Here is a 15,194-nt window from a genome sequence, read left to right on the forward strand (position 1 = left end):
AAAGTCTACAGTATGTCCTCTATTTTACCATCTTTGTCTTCGTTCTTTATGGGCTTTTATTGCTGGATTTAATTGACCACTTTTCTACTTTCTTTCTGTTCTTTAATCACAGTGAGTACACCAGTAATTCCAAAAATGGAATGGAAGACACACTGGGAGGATCTTGCCTTTCTGGATCCTAGAATGATTTGAGATCTGACGGTTCTGGGAACGTTGGTGATTCTCTGCTCTCTTGGTGTTTTGTCTTTTACCTGCCTAGTTGGAGTGTGAAGACGTGGATGTCATATTATAGTCTAGTTTGAACCTCACCCACCCTGAGGACTGAGGTAAGCAAACACAACCTACCTGGCCTACTGCTGCCACCTACAGTACCTTCCTGGTTTTGCCTGTTTGTGTGTCTATGGAATGGTGACATTGGATTGGTTTTCGTGTGTGTGTGTGGTGTGTGTGTGTGTGTGTGTGTGTGTGTGTGTGTGTGTGTGTACTGTAGTCTCAAAGTCTGCTTGTCAGCACTTTGTGTGTGTCTGCCTGTCTGTGACTCTGCTCTCTGTCTGCATTAACATCTCTCCGCCTCCTCTCCATCTCATGTTCGCCGCTTCACCAACTACAGACCCTCCTCTGTCCTGTTCCGTTCTGGTTCCAGGCAACATGATGGAGCCCCTGGTGGACCGGCCCGGGCCTCAGATTGGAAGGTCCTCTCTGGGGGAGAGAATGGCTTCCTGCTGCTCCTACAGAACCCTCCAGGCCTGGCTCCCCATCCTCACCTGGTTACCCAAGTAGGTGTCCCACCCTCATCTCTTTCTCTGGCGATGAGAGACAAAGGCTGCCCAGCTAGCACATAATGTTCTGAGAACCATGTGTTTCTTAGGTGGAAACGTCAGTACTTCAGCATTACGTTTTCTACAGGTTTCCTCATGGTTCTATTTAAAGTCATGTTCTCAGAACATTAAGAAAACCTTCCATAAAAACCACAAGAAAACATTAGTAAAGTTCCAAGAACCTTTTAAGAATGTTTTTTAAAAACATATACATTCCGTTCTCAGCGTCAACAAAACTCTCTCCTTTATCTTTTTACGTATGTTCAGTTGTTGGCCACGCCCACTAATTGGCCAAACCTGATCTTAATGAGTGGTTGATTACTTTGATATGGGGTCTAAATGAACAGCTTTGTAAGGGTTAATAAAACATGGCATGCTAGCTGCATCCTGGTGGTGCAGTGGACTAATTCCATGGATAGAGAACAGAAGATCATAGATTTGAATCTCACTGACGCCTTGCCACCATAAAAAATAAATGTATTTGCATAATTGATACTTAGGACACATGGAAATTCATATGCTTATCTGTGCTGGGAGTTCAGAACAGTTAACCCAAACTAAGCTAGCAGGGTTATTAAAAGTCTTATTGAAGCATGTTCTCCGAACGTTATTTACTTTCAAATATGTCTTGGTCTCTGTCTCTCTCTCTCTTTCAATCTAAATCCTTGGGATGCTAACACAAGTCTTTCTGTGTTTTCTCCACTTCCAGGTACAGGCTGAGCTGGCTCCAGATGGACCTGATAGCAGGTCTCACCGTGGGTGTAACCACCGTACCACAGGCCCTGGCTTATGCTGAGGTGGCCGGCCTACCTGTACAGGTGAGAGATCCGATAAATCACAGTTCATAGGCCTGAGTGTCTATAGACCATAGTCTATACAGTTGAGAGGGAGGGGCCAGGGGCGGGGTTTATCTGTACATTTGAGAGGGAGGGGCCAGGGGCGGGATTTATCTGTACAGTTGAGAGGGAGGGGCTGGTGGCAGGGTTTATCTGTACAGGTGAGAGGGAGGGGCTGGGGGCAGGGTTTATCTGTACAGTTGAGAGGGAGGGGCTGGGGGCAGGGTTTATCTGTACAGGTGAGAGGGAGGGGCTGGGGGCAGGGTTTATCTGTACAGGTGAGAGGGAGGGGCTGGGGGCAGGGTTTATCTGTACAGGTGAGAGGGAGGGGCTGGGGGCAGGGTTTATCTGTACAGGTGAGAGGGAGGAGCCAGGGGCAGGGTTTATCTGTACAGGTGAGAGGGAGGAGCCAGGGTTAAATAGTTAGGCCTACCTGTACTGGTGAGTGGTAGTAGAAGTACTTGCTATATCTCTGGGACAAGGCCTCTCACGCCAGAAGGATCACATGCTGTTTCTAGTGTTGTATTGCTAAACGTTTGGCACACCTGTGTTGTTACATTTTCCAACCCCTCACTGTAAGCATAGTTGAGTGTAATGTTGAACATGTTATTGGATCATATAGCTTTATAGACCTCAGTTTGCATCCCAAATGGCACCCTATTCCCTATATAGTGCACTACTTTTGACCGGAGCCCTATGGGGGAATGAATAGGGACACAGTTGGGACATAGTTCATAGGCCTGAGTGTCTATAGACCATAGTCATCAAGTCCTCTCATGTTTTAGCACAGAACAGCTTTACCTTGGGGATTCTTTTACCTGTTACCTGACATGGCACTCTTCTCCCTCCATTTTCTCCTACAATCCCCCTCACTTCTCCTCTACTCTTTCTTTTTGTTTCCTACCCAGCTCTCTCTCTGTCTCCCTCTGTCTCTCTCTGTCTCTCACTCTCTCTGTCTCTCTGTCCTCAATTCAATTGGTTTTATTGGCATGGGAATCATATGTTTACATTGCCGAAGCAAGTGAAATGGATAAACATACGTGAAATAAACACTAAAAACTAACAGTAAACATTACACTCACACATTTTCCAAAATAATAAAGACATTTCAAATGTCATGTTATGTCTATTTTCAGTGTTGAAGCGATGTGCAAATAGTTCAAGTACAAAATCGAAAATAAATAAATATGGGTTGTATTTACAATGATGTTTGTTCTTCACTGGTTGCCCTTTTCTTGTGGAATCAAAGAATCAAATCTTGCTGCTGTGATGGCCCACTGTGGTATTTCACCCAATAGATATGGGAGTTAATCAAAATTGGATTTGTTTTCACATTCTTTGTGGGTCTGTGTAATCTGAAGGAAATATGTGTCTCTCATATGGTTATACATTTGGCAGGAGGTTAGGAAGTGCTCACTCTCTCTACTTCCTTTAAGTCAAATTATCCCCCTCTCTACAGTATGGCTTGGTACTCAGCCTTCATGGGTGGGTTCAGCTATACGTTTCTGGGGACCTCCAAGGATGTAACCCTGGGTCCTACTGCCATCATGTCCCTGCTGTGTGCCTCCTACGTGGGGGGAGACCCGGTCCGAGCCGTCCTCCTCACCCTGCTCTGTGGAACCATACAGACCGCCATGGCTCTACTGCGTCTGGGTAGGGGAGAATGTCTTCATAGTTCTGGTTCTAGATCACTTCTGCTTCTAGATCACCCTCATAGTTCTGGTTCTAGATCACCCTCATAGTTCTGGTTCTAGATCACCCTCATAGTTCTGGTTCTAGATCAACCTGAGACCAGGTAGAGTAGAGGACAGGTCTACACCTTCTACAGGATACCTGAGACCAGGTAGAGTAGAGGACAGGTCTACACCTTCTACAGGAAACCTGAGACCAGGTAGAGTAGAGGACAGGTCTACACCTTCTACAGGAAACCTGAGACCAGGTAGAGTAGAGGACAGGTCTACACCTTCTACAGGAAACCTGAGACCAGGTAGAGTAGAGGACTGGTCTACACCTTCTACAGGAAACCTGAGACCAGGTAGAGTAGAGGACAGGTCTACACCTTCTACAGGAAACCTGAGACCAGGTAGAGTAGAGGACTGGTCTACACCTTCTACAGGAAACCTGAGACCAGGTAGAGTAGAGGACAGGTCTACACCTTCTACAGGAAACCTGAGACCAGGTAGAGTAGAGGACTGGTCTACACCTTCTACAGGAAACCTGAGACCAGGTAGAGTAGAGGACTGGTCTACACCTTCTACAGGAAACCGGAGACCAGGTAGAGTAGGCCTACAGTAGGCTACACTTTTGTGTGTGTGTAATATTGTTGTAACGTGTGTGTGTAATGTTGTACAGTTGTCTGTTTGTGTAACATCGTTGTAACGTGTGTGTGTGTGTAATATTGTTGTAGTGTGTGTGTGTGTGTGTGTGTGTGTGTGTGTGTGTGTGTGTGTGTGTGTGTGTGTAATGTTGTAACGGTGTGTTTGTGTAACATCGTTGTAATGTGTGTGTGTGTAACAGCGTTGTAACGTAGATGTGTGTAACAGCGTTGTAACGTGTGTTTGTGTAACATCGTTGTAACGTGTGTGTGTGTAACAGCGTTGTAACGTAGATGTGTGTAATATCGTTGTAACGTGTGTTTGTGTAACATCGTTGTAACGTGTGTGTGTGTAACAGCGTTGTAACGTAGGTGTGTGTAATATCGTTGTAGAGTGTGTGTGATATCGTAGTGTGTGTGTGTGTGTGTAGGATAGGAGATGTGGTTCTAGGTCTGCTGTGTCTGTATCTGCTGGTGATGTTGCAGTGGATGAAGAGTACCCTAGAACCCCCGTCAGAACAAGACACCCCCCTCACCAGGGGTGCTCACAGTCTGGTCTGGGGCATCGCTACCGGTCAGTACCTGGGGGGGTGAGAGAGAGTATAATGTGTGTGTCTCACCACCTCAGTGCGTAATGCGTTGGTCGTAGTGGCGGCGTCCTCCGTTTGGCTCACCGGTCTTCACCATTACCGGGAAAACGTCCCAGGGCCTGCCGCCATTCAGAGCCCCTCCCCTCTCCGAGACCACGCCCAACGGTACCAGCATCAGCTTCGGAGAGATCGTAGAGGTGAGTGACGGGGGAGACAGACCAATAGGGATACAGAGTGGGGGGAGTGACAGGGACAGACCAATAGGGATACAGAGTGGGGGAGTGACAGGGACAGACCACTAGGGATACAGAGTGGGGGAGTGACAGGGACAGACCACTAGGGATACAGAGTGGGGGAGTGACAGGGGGATGGACCAATTTGGATACAGAGTTGACACTGGAGAGTGGGTGTCAACCAATTATATTACGGAATTTAGTTATTACCGTTGGGGAGAGTGAGCTGAACCCATGATATTACAGTATTGAGTTGTTAGTGTTGAGTTGTCACAGTATTGGGTTTTCCAATTAGGTTACAGTGAAAAGTAACAGGTAGCTATTACAGCAAAGGTCCCCAGTTGCTCTTGGTCAGTATGCTAAGCCAATCAGGGAACAGTAATTAGTCATTAGAACCCTGTTGTCCAATCACATCTCAGATATGAGTGATAGAAAACCCCTTCTGACCAATCTCGTGGCAGGATTTTGGAGGAGGGCTGGCTGTCATCCCCTTCATGGAAGTACTGGAGACTATTGCCATCGCTAAAGCCTTTGGTGAGAGCCTTCTGTGTGTGTGTGTGTGTGTGTGTGTGTGTGTGTGTGTGTGTGTGTGTGTGTGTGTGTCTTTCTGCCATGTTACTGGTGTGCTCTTTCTGTACCAACTTGTGTTGTTAAATGTTTATTTGTTATTTATTTGACCAAAGAAGTCACATTGAGGATGGAATATCTCAAAAATCTTGCATAATTATTCTGTTTCTCTATCTTCTTTGCTGTTAAGTGAGTTTAAATGCACTTTGAATAAAGTTTGATTTGATTTGAATCCCCAGCCAGTCAGAATGACTATAGGATCGATGCCAACCAGGAACTGTTTGCTATTGGTCTAACCAACATCATGGGATCCTTCGTCTCAGCCTATCCGGTCACAGGAAGCTTCGGAAGGTGTGTGTGCATTAGTGTTGCCATGACACCAGTATGGCGATACTAGGAAGTAAGGAAACACAACATGAAGCGGACTGAAGCTCTTGAAACAGTCTTAATGTTTGAAACACTAGAAAATAAAGGAAAGCCGCACACTCTAACAGCTCAGATGCAAATATTTGCATCAAATTTGGATCAAAGTAAGTGTCATCCCTCCTGCGTCTGCCATGGAGAGGAGCAGGACCTCCTTTGTCAGGGTTTCTCCAAAAGTAGACTTTATCCTCGGCCTTATCTTTTTTGTCTTGGTTGAATTTCTTGATTTTAAGCGGCCCACTTTTTGGAAGCAAACCATCCGATTTCGTCTCTGCGTTATATTGGTATCGAACATGTCACCCTCCCGAGGAGAGGGGGTGACCTTGATAATTTATTGTTAAAACGAGAGGCTGCCTGGATCTTTAATTTAAAGACCCTTGCTCCCTTCGGTCTCAACATAGACTTTGATCTGAAGCCATTCTTGTGATAATTGTGATTTTGCCATTGTAATTGTTTGTTAGATACATTTTAGACTACAAATGCTATGATCGTATGCTATCCATTTGTTTGTCTTTTTGTATGTTCTTTGTATGCCATTTTTTAAAATATTTGAGTTAACCAATGATATTAGGCCATACTTGGCCATGATTACAAACACCTGTGTGTCTCTTGACACTATATAAATGACTCATCTCGCAGTGTTTGATGATACCCTGTCTGGTGTTGTGGTAGTGTATTGTGTAGTCGTTAGTATATTGTAATTAATGTGTGGTATCTGTCTGGTGTTGAGGTGTGGTAGTGCTGTTGTCCCTGGCCTTTCTGATGCCAGCATTCTACTACATCCCTAAAGCCTCTCTGGCAGCAGTCATCATCTGTGCTGTGGCTCCCATGGTCGACTACCGTGTCGTCATACAGTTCTGGAGGATACGCAGTAAGTAGTGTGTATGTGTGTGTTTTAAATCTGTGTGTATGTGTTTGTCTCACAGTTTTTACATATTTGTGTGTTGGTGTGTGTTTCAAATCTATGTGTGTGTTTTCAAATCTGTGTGTGTGTCTCTGAGCTTGACCTGGTGCCGTTCCTGACCACCTTCCTGTTGAGTTTCTGGGAGGTGCAGTACGGCATTGTGGGAGGTGTAGTTGTTTCTGGACTCATGCTGCTCTACAATGTAGCCAGGCCCAGCATAAAGTGTGTGTGTGTGTGTGTGTGTGTGTACAGGTGTGTGTGTACAGGTGTGTGATCATGGTGTTCTGGTGATGGAGTTAGATAGTGGACTCAGTTTCTCAGTGTGTGTGTAACAGGTCTGTGTGTGTGTAGCAGGTGTAACAGGTCTGTGTGTGTGTAACAGGCAGGTGTGTGTTCTCTTCGTGTGTGTGTGTGTAACAGGTGTGTGTTCTCTCTGTGTGATCATGGTGTTCTGGTGATGGAGTTAGATAGTGGACTCAGTTTCCCCTCGACAGAGTACCTCAACACTGTCCTATACACTCAGGCACTACAGGGTAAGAGAGTGTGTATGCTGGAACATTGTTAATGTGGGAGGCAATCCGTCTGCCTAGGGAAACTAATCTGTCCTCCTCTTGTGCTTGCCTCCCCCCCCCCAATTCTCTCCTCTCCCCCCTCAGCCTCTCCTCCTAGGTCAGTGGTCCTGGACTGTCATCATGTCAATACTGTAGACTATACAGTTGTCAACGAGCTCAGGGACCTGCTACGACAGTTCAAACTACGAGGGGTTGGACTCATCTTCTCTGGCCTGCAGGTACTGACTGACTGGGTGTGTTCTGGCCTGCAGGGACTTACTGACTGACTGGGTGTGTTCTGGCCTGCAGGTACTGACTGACTGACTGGGTGTGTTCTGGCCTGCAGGGACTTACTGACTGACTGGGTGTGTTCTGGCCTACAGGGACTTACTGACTGACTGGGTGTGTTCTGGCCTACAGGGACTTACTGACTGACTGGGTGTGTTCTGGCCTGCAGGTACTGACTGACTGACTGGGTGTGTTCTGGCCTGCAGGGACTTACTGACTGACTGGGTGTGTTCTGGCCTGCAGGGACTTACTGACTGACTGGGTGTGTTCTGGCCTGCAGGGACTTACTGACTGACTGGGTGTGTTCTGGCCTGCAGGGACTTACTGACTGACTGGGTGTGTTCTGGCCTGCAGGGACTTACTGACTGACTGGGTGTGTTCTGGCCTGCAGGGACTGACTGACTGACTGACTGTGTTCTGGCCTGCAGGGACTGACTGACTGACTGACTGACTGTGTTCTGGCCTGCAGGTACTGACTGACTGACTGTGTTCTGGCCTGCAGGTACTGACTGACTGACTGACTGACTGGGTGTGTTCTGGCCTGCAGGTACTGACTGACTGACTGTGTTCTGGCCTGCAGGTACTGACTGACTGACTGACTGGGTGTGTTCTGGCCTGCAGGTACTGACTGACTGACTGACTGTGTTCTGGCCTGCAGGTACTGACTGACTGACTGGGTGTGTTCTGGCCTGCAGGTACTGACTGACTGACTGGGTGTGTTCTGGCCTGCAGGTATTGACTGACTGACTGGGTGTGTTCTGGCCTGCAGGTACTGACTGACTGACTGGGTGTGTTCTGGCCTGCAGGTACTGACTGACTGACTGACTGGGTGTGTTCTGGCCTGCAGGTACTGACTGACTGACTGTGTTCTGGCCTGCAGGTACTGACTGACTGACTGACTGACTGGGTGTGTTCTGGCCTGCAGGTACTGACTGACTGACTGACTGACCTCTGGCCTGCAGGTACTGACTGGGTGTGTTCTGGCCTGCAGGTACTGACTGACTGACTGACTGACTGTGTTCTGGCCTGCAGGGACTGACTGACTGACTGGGTGTGTTCTGGCCTGCAGGTACTGACTGACTGACTGTGTTCTGACCTGCAGGTACTGACTGACTGACTGACTGACTGACTGGGTGTGTTCTGGCCTGCAGGGACTGACTGACTGACTGGGTGTGTTCTGGCCTGCAGGGACTGACTGACTGACTGACTGACTGTGTTCTGGCCTGCAGGTACTGACTGACTGACTGACTGTGTTCTGGCCTGCAGGGACTGACTGACTGACTGGGTGTGTTCTGGCCTGCAGGTACTGACTGACTGACTGTGTTCTGACCTGCAGGTACTGACTGACTGACTGACTGACTGACTGTGTTCTGGCCTGCAGGGACTGACTGACTGACTGTGTTCTGGCCTGCAGGGACTGACTGACTGACTGACTGGGTGTGTTCTGGCCTGCAGGTATTGACTGACTGACTGACTGGGTGTGTTCTGGCCTGCAGGTATTGACTGACTGGGTGTGTTCTGGCCTGCAGGTATTGACTGACTGACTGGGTGTGTTCTGGCCTGCAGGTACTGACTGACTGGGTGTGTTCTGGCCTGCAGGTATTGACTGACTGACTGGGTGTGTTCTGGCCTGCAGGTACTGACTGACTGGGTGTGTTCTGGCCTGCAGGTATTGACTGACTGACTGGGTGTGTTCTGGCCTGCAGGTATTGACTGACTGACTGGGTGTGTTCTGGCCTGCAGGTACTGACTGACTGACTGTGTTCTGACCTGCAGGTACTGACTGACTGACTGACTGACTGACTGTGTTCTGGCCTGCAGGGACTGACTGACTGACTGTGTTCTGGCCTGCAGGGACTGACTGACTGACTGACTGGGTGTGTTCTGGCCTGCAGGTATTGACTGACTGACTGACTGGGTGTGTTCTGGCCTGCAGGTATTGACTGACTGGGTGTGTTCTGGCCTGCAGGTATTGACTGACTGACTGGGTGTGTTCTGGCCTGCAGGTACTGACTGACTGGGTGTGTTCTGGCCTGCAGGTATTGACTGACTGACTGGGTGTGTTCTGGCCTGCAGGTATTGACTGACTGACTGGGTGTGTTCTGGCCTGCAGGTACTGACTGACTGACTGGGTGTGTTCTGGCCTGCAGGTACTGACTGACTGACTGGGTGTGTTCTGGCCTGCAGGTACTGACTGACTGACTGGGTGTGTTCTGGCCTGCAGGTACTGACTGACTGACTGGGTGTGTTCTGGCCTGCAGGTACTGACTGACTGTGTTCTGGCCTGCAGGTACTGACTGACTGACTGACTGACTGACTGTGTTCTGGCCTGCAGGGACTGACTGACTGACTGACTGACTGACTGACTGACTGACTGGGTGTGTTCTGGCCTGCAGGTACTGACTGACTGACTGGGTGTGTTCTGGCCTGCAGGTATTGACTGACTGACTGGGTGTGTTCTGGCCTGCAGGTACTGACTGACTGACTGGGTGTGTTCTGGCCTGCAGGGACTGACTGACTGACTGGGTGTGTTCTGGCCTGCAGGTACTGACTGACTGACTGGGTGTGTTCTGGCCTGCAGGGACTGACTGACTGACTGGGTGTGTTCTGGCCTGCAGGTACTGACTGACTGTGTTCTGGCCTGCAGGTACTGACTGACTGACTGACTGACTGGGTGTGTTCTGGCCTGCAGGGACTGACTGACTGACTGTGTTCTGGCCTGTAGGGACTGACTGACTGACTGACTGGGTGTGTTCTGGCCTGCAGGTATTGACTGACTGACTGACTGGGTGTGTTCTGGCCTGCAGGTATTGACTGACTGGGTGTGTTCTGGCCTGCAGGTATTGACTGACTGACTGGGTGTGTTCTGGCCTGCAGGTACTGACTGACTGGGTGTGTTCTGGCCTGCAGGTATTGACTGACTGACTGGGTGTGTTCTGGCCTGCAGGTACTGACTGACTGGGTGTGTTCTGGCCTGCAGGTATTGACTGACTGACTGGGTGTGTTCTGGCCTGCAGGTATTGACTGACTGACTGGGTGTGTTCTGGCCTGCAGGTACTGACTGACTGACTGGGTGTGTTCTGGCCTGCAGGTACTGACTGACTGACTGGGTGTGTTCTGGCCTGCAGGTACTGACTGACTGACTGGGTGTGTTCTGGCCTGCAGGTACTGACTGACTGACTGGGTGTGTTCTGGCCTGCAGGTATTGACTGACTGACTGGGTGTGTTCTGGCCTGCAGGTACTGACTGACTGACTGGGTGTGTTCTGGCCTGCAGGTACTGACTGACTGACTGGGTGTGTTCTGGCCTGCAGGTACTGACTGACTGACTGGGTGTGTTCTGGCCTGCAGGTACATTGGTTGACTACCAATGATGAAGTATAATCAGACTGATTGCATCTGTCTCTCTCTTCTCTTCTCTGTCTCTTCTCTCTCTCTCTCTCTCTCTCTCTTCTCTTCACTCTCTCTCTCAGTATTCGGTCTTGGAGGTCCTGTTGGCAGCAGATCTGCCGGATCTTAGACACACCGCCAGTGTGGAGGCGGCACTAACCATCCTATCGGGTAACGCTCAGTGACTGACACCACAACCAACAAATCACGGACTAGAACAGTGATATTTTTTTTTTATGCTGTCCTGAACCAATCCCTGCTGAGTGCACCAATTACACTCGAGTCAACGGACCCTGACACTGAATCAACGGACCCTGACACTGAAATCAGAATGATTGGTATGGATCTGGACCAATCAGGGTACAGCGGTGGCCATGAATGTCCCTCCCCCTCACCCATTGATTGGCTGTCAAGCAGTTGACAGGTTGTCAACCCCCTTTTTTTTAACCAAGTATGAGAACCAATCTCTTATGCTTTTCCACTTTAAAGATGCTGCTGTGTGATCGGTTTCATCTTGTAGCTTTTATAATGACTTTTATGTTGTTGAAGTTATCTGTAGACACTGATCAAGTCTAGAGTAGGTTTTGGGGTTTCTTTCACTAATGGACATTTGAATGTCTCTGTGTGCAGTTTGAAGTTAGTTGAAGGTAGTTTCTAGCCCATTGCTAACTAGCGTTAGCACAATGACTGGAAGTTTACAGGAACAGCTAGAACACACACACACACACACTACCTTTATCCTGGGTCTATTTTAACACGTTTGCTCTGTGTGTTAACCCCTTCAGAGCCAACGTACACAGAGGAACTGGAGGAGGGGAAATCACTTCTCAGGAAGTAATGTAAGGAAAGAAGCCCCACCCCCTCAGCACTTAACTTCCTGTTTGTGTTCCAAATCAAAATTCCAAATCCTTTCCAGGCCCCTACCCCAGTGTGTCCCAATCCTGGTCCTGCGGACCCTAAGGGGGCACGTTTTTGTTTTTGCACTCACAAACCTGATTCAACCAAATGCTTGATAAGTTGAATTAAGCTAAAAACAAAACATGTGTACCGCCTTGGGTCCCCTGGACCAGGATTGGGAAACCCTAGTCACCTGAGTCAGTGTGTGTGGATAGGTGTAAGCAATATGGAGGAAATAGCACTTAGCCTGTCCAAAGAGGTATTACTGTATGTCTAATACCTATCTAATGTTTTGATTTGATTTACATAGGCGTTAGGGCTCTATCTGGTATATGACGTATCAAATATTCATAGACTGGGGAGATACTTACACTATTGCAACTTTGGTTTTACAAATGAAGCAACCAACCATTACCAAGAACGGTTTAGAGTTGAAAGCTTAACAAACATAGTCGGGTCTTTTTTTTTTTTTTATAGAAAAGTACAACCTCTTGTCTACGTGGCAACTTAGCAGATGTGTGGAAACAGGGGCGGAACATAGTGTAAAAGGCGATTGGTTTGTCTGTGCATATTAAGATAGCCCGAGGGCTCAACTGTATAACTGTGTTTTGTCACAGTTCACACTATAATGTGCTCCTCCTTCTTGCAAGGTTCCACACAGCTGACTTCCTGCAGATAGTAAACTCACGGGATGTCTCACATGCTGCGGTCGCACCTAACAGATCTTAGCTATACATTTTTACATTACATTTTAGTCATTTAGCAGACGCTCTTATCCAGAGCGACTTACAGTAGTGAATGCATACATTTCATAAAAAAATTATTTGTACTGGCCCCCCGTGGGAATCGAACCCACAACCCTGGCGTTGCACACACTATGCTGGCGTTGCAAACACCATGCTCTACCAACTGAGCCACAGGGAAGACACCCAGTCTTATGCCTAAGTCACACAAAGACAAGTTTGTATCAGGTTAGAAAAACACTAGCATATAACGAGACGCAGTAAAACATGGGATAGATTGACTAATTCTGTAATTTTCCACAACACTAGGGATTGATGCAACAAAGTCAACAAAATCATACTTCCTGATGTAATCCACTACTCTCATGCAGCCGTACCATTCTGATGTAATCCACTACTTTCATACAGCCATACCATTCTGATGTAATCCACTACTTTCATACAGCCGTACCATTCTGATGTAATCCATTACTTTCATACAGCCGTACCATTCTGATGTAATCCATTACTTTCATACAGCCGTACCATTCTCACCCCTAACTACATATGTGGGAGGGTCTCAAGGTGTCTTGTCAGGCTAGGCCCAGTACCTCAAGTCAAACAAGTCATATTACTTTGTTATTAATGCAGGAAAACTGAAATTAGTTTACCTAATTTCTAACAGCATGTCACGTGTTCAAATAGAAGCGAAAAAAACTCTAGACCACCTTTACTCCACACACAGAGACGCATACAAGCTCTCCCTCGCCCTCCATTTGGCAAATATGACCATAACTCTATCCTCCTGAATCCTGCTTACAGGCAAAAACTCAAACAGGAAGTACCAGTGATGCGCTCAATACGGAAGTGGTCCGATCAAGCAGATGATAAGCTACAGGACTGTTTCACTAGCACAGACTGGAATATGTTCCGGGTCTCATCCGATGGCATTGAGGAGATAACCACATCAGTCACCGACTTCATTAACAAGTGAATCGACAACGTTGTCCTCACAGTGACCATACGGGTACATATTTCAACCAGAAGCCCTGAGCTAAAAACCAGAGCTCCCGCTTTCAAGAAGTGGGACACTAACCCAGACGATTATAAGAAAATCTGCTATGTCCTCCGACAAACCATCAAACAGACATACGTCAATGCAGGATTAAGATCGAATCCTGCTACACCAGCTTTGATGCTCGTCGGATGTGGCAGGGCTTGCAAACTATCACTGTCACATTATAAAGGGAAACCCAGCCGCGAGCTGCCCAGTGACGACCAGACGAGCAAAATGCCTTCTATGCTCACTTCAAGGCAAGCAACACTGAACCATGCATGAGAACAACATTTGTTTGGGTGTAGGACCTCAACAGATCCACAAATGACTCAATCTCTACTGCACGCCACACTGTCCTTTCCACTTGGACAAAAGGAACACCTACATGAGAATGTTGTTCATTGTCCACAGCTCAGCGTTCAACACCATAGTGCCCTCCAAGCTCATCACTAAGCTAAGGACCCTGGGACTGAAAACCTCCCTCAACAACTGGACTTCCTGATGGGATGTCCCCAGGTGGTGAGGGTAGGCAACAACACATCTGCCACGGTGGCCCTCAACACGGGTGCATAAAATTTGATTTGTATTACATGTAACCCTGTCAATCAATACACAGAGCACAGTGGAGGCTGCTGAGGGGAGGATGGCTCATTATGTCTGGAACGGAGTAAATGGAACGGCATCAAACCATGTGTTTTATGTATTGGATACCATTCCATTGATTCAGCTCCAGCCATTACCACGAGCCCGTCCTCCCCAATTAAGGTGCCACCAACCTCCTGTGGCATAGTATACGTTGGTAACTTCCTGTTTAGTTTCAAGCTATTTTCTGACCTTTTATCTGAGGGTTTCTTCGATTTAATGTAGAATCTCTCCAATCGAATAATATACGGACGCTCCTTCAGGTGTCATAAGTGCAGATGAACCATTTGTTATTCATTGGTCCTTATCATCACAACAAGACTATTGATTAAGTGTTCAAAGGTGATAAGAGTATGGAACACATGTATCCACTGTCCCCTCCCATCAGTCCAGCCAGGCAATTCATGAACTTTATCTCCACTTGGGGAAAAAGCACCTAGACATTATTTCCCATTGCTTCTAGCCCAGCATTTGGTTTGCAACAGTGGGGGTTTGCATACATCTTGCTGTCTGCCCCTCCAACCTCGACAACATTGTTGCAATTTATTATTACATGCAGTAATAAGTGTGCCACCCAGTTGACAGTGCTGCCAACAGCTAATTCATGTCTGCTCTCTGAGTAAGGGAGGTGGAGAAAGGAGAGGTAAAATAAGTGAAACTAATGTTTTGGTTAATGCATTGGATTGGAATACTTAGCTTCAATAAATCACTTTTCCATGTGTACATATTGCAACTGTTGTGACTTCTGGCTATAGATATTCAATATTATTTGATCTAATTTATTTAATTAGGTAGTCCTATCCAAATTAATCTAAGAGGGGCACAATTTAAGGGTTTTAATATAGAGACTGAATTAACTCGATCAGTAGTTATCATTAACCGGTATACCATCTAATCCTCTATCAACAATAGTGTTAATCAACAGTCAATTGACTATGTTCTCATTCTGAACGGTTGTCGAGC

The 15,194-nt window shown here is 47.3% G+C and overlaps 1 pseudogene across 1 annotated transcript; it reads left to right on the top strand.

Annotated features, from left to right (window-relative positions):
* The first annotated feature begins 46 nt into the window (after positions 1-46).
* Positions 47-14,954, top strand: LOC106591705 (sodium-independent sulfate anion transporter-like; annotated as a pseudogene). Its single transcript, XR_014381964.1, has 11 exons — positions 47-326; positions 611-776; positions 1,528-1,636; positions 3,114-3,497; positions 4,400-4,542; positions 4,597-4,755; positions 5,253-5,325; positions 5,598-7,218; positions 7,342-7,475; positions 10,997-11,084; positions 11,699-14,954. The product of XR_014381964.1 is annotated as a sodium-independent sulfate anion transporter-like (transcript).
* Positions 14,955-15,194: the final 240 nt, after the last annotated feature.

The sequence above is a fragment of the Salmo salar genome, chromosome 02, assembly GCF_965601325.2.
Source record: "Salmo salar chromosome 02, fSalSal1, whole genome shotgun sequence".
NCBI lineage: Eukaryota > Metazoa > Chordata > Actinopteri > Salmoniformes > Salmonidae > Salmo > Salmo salar.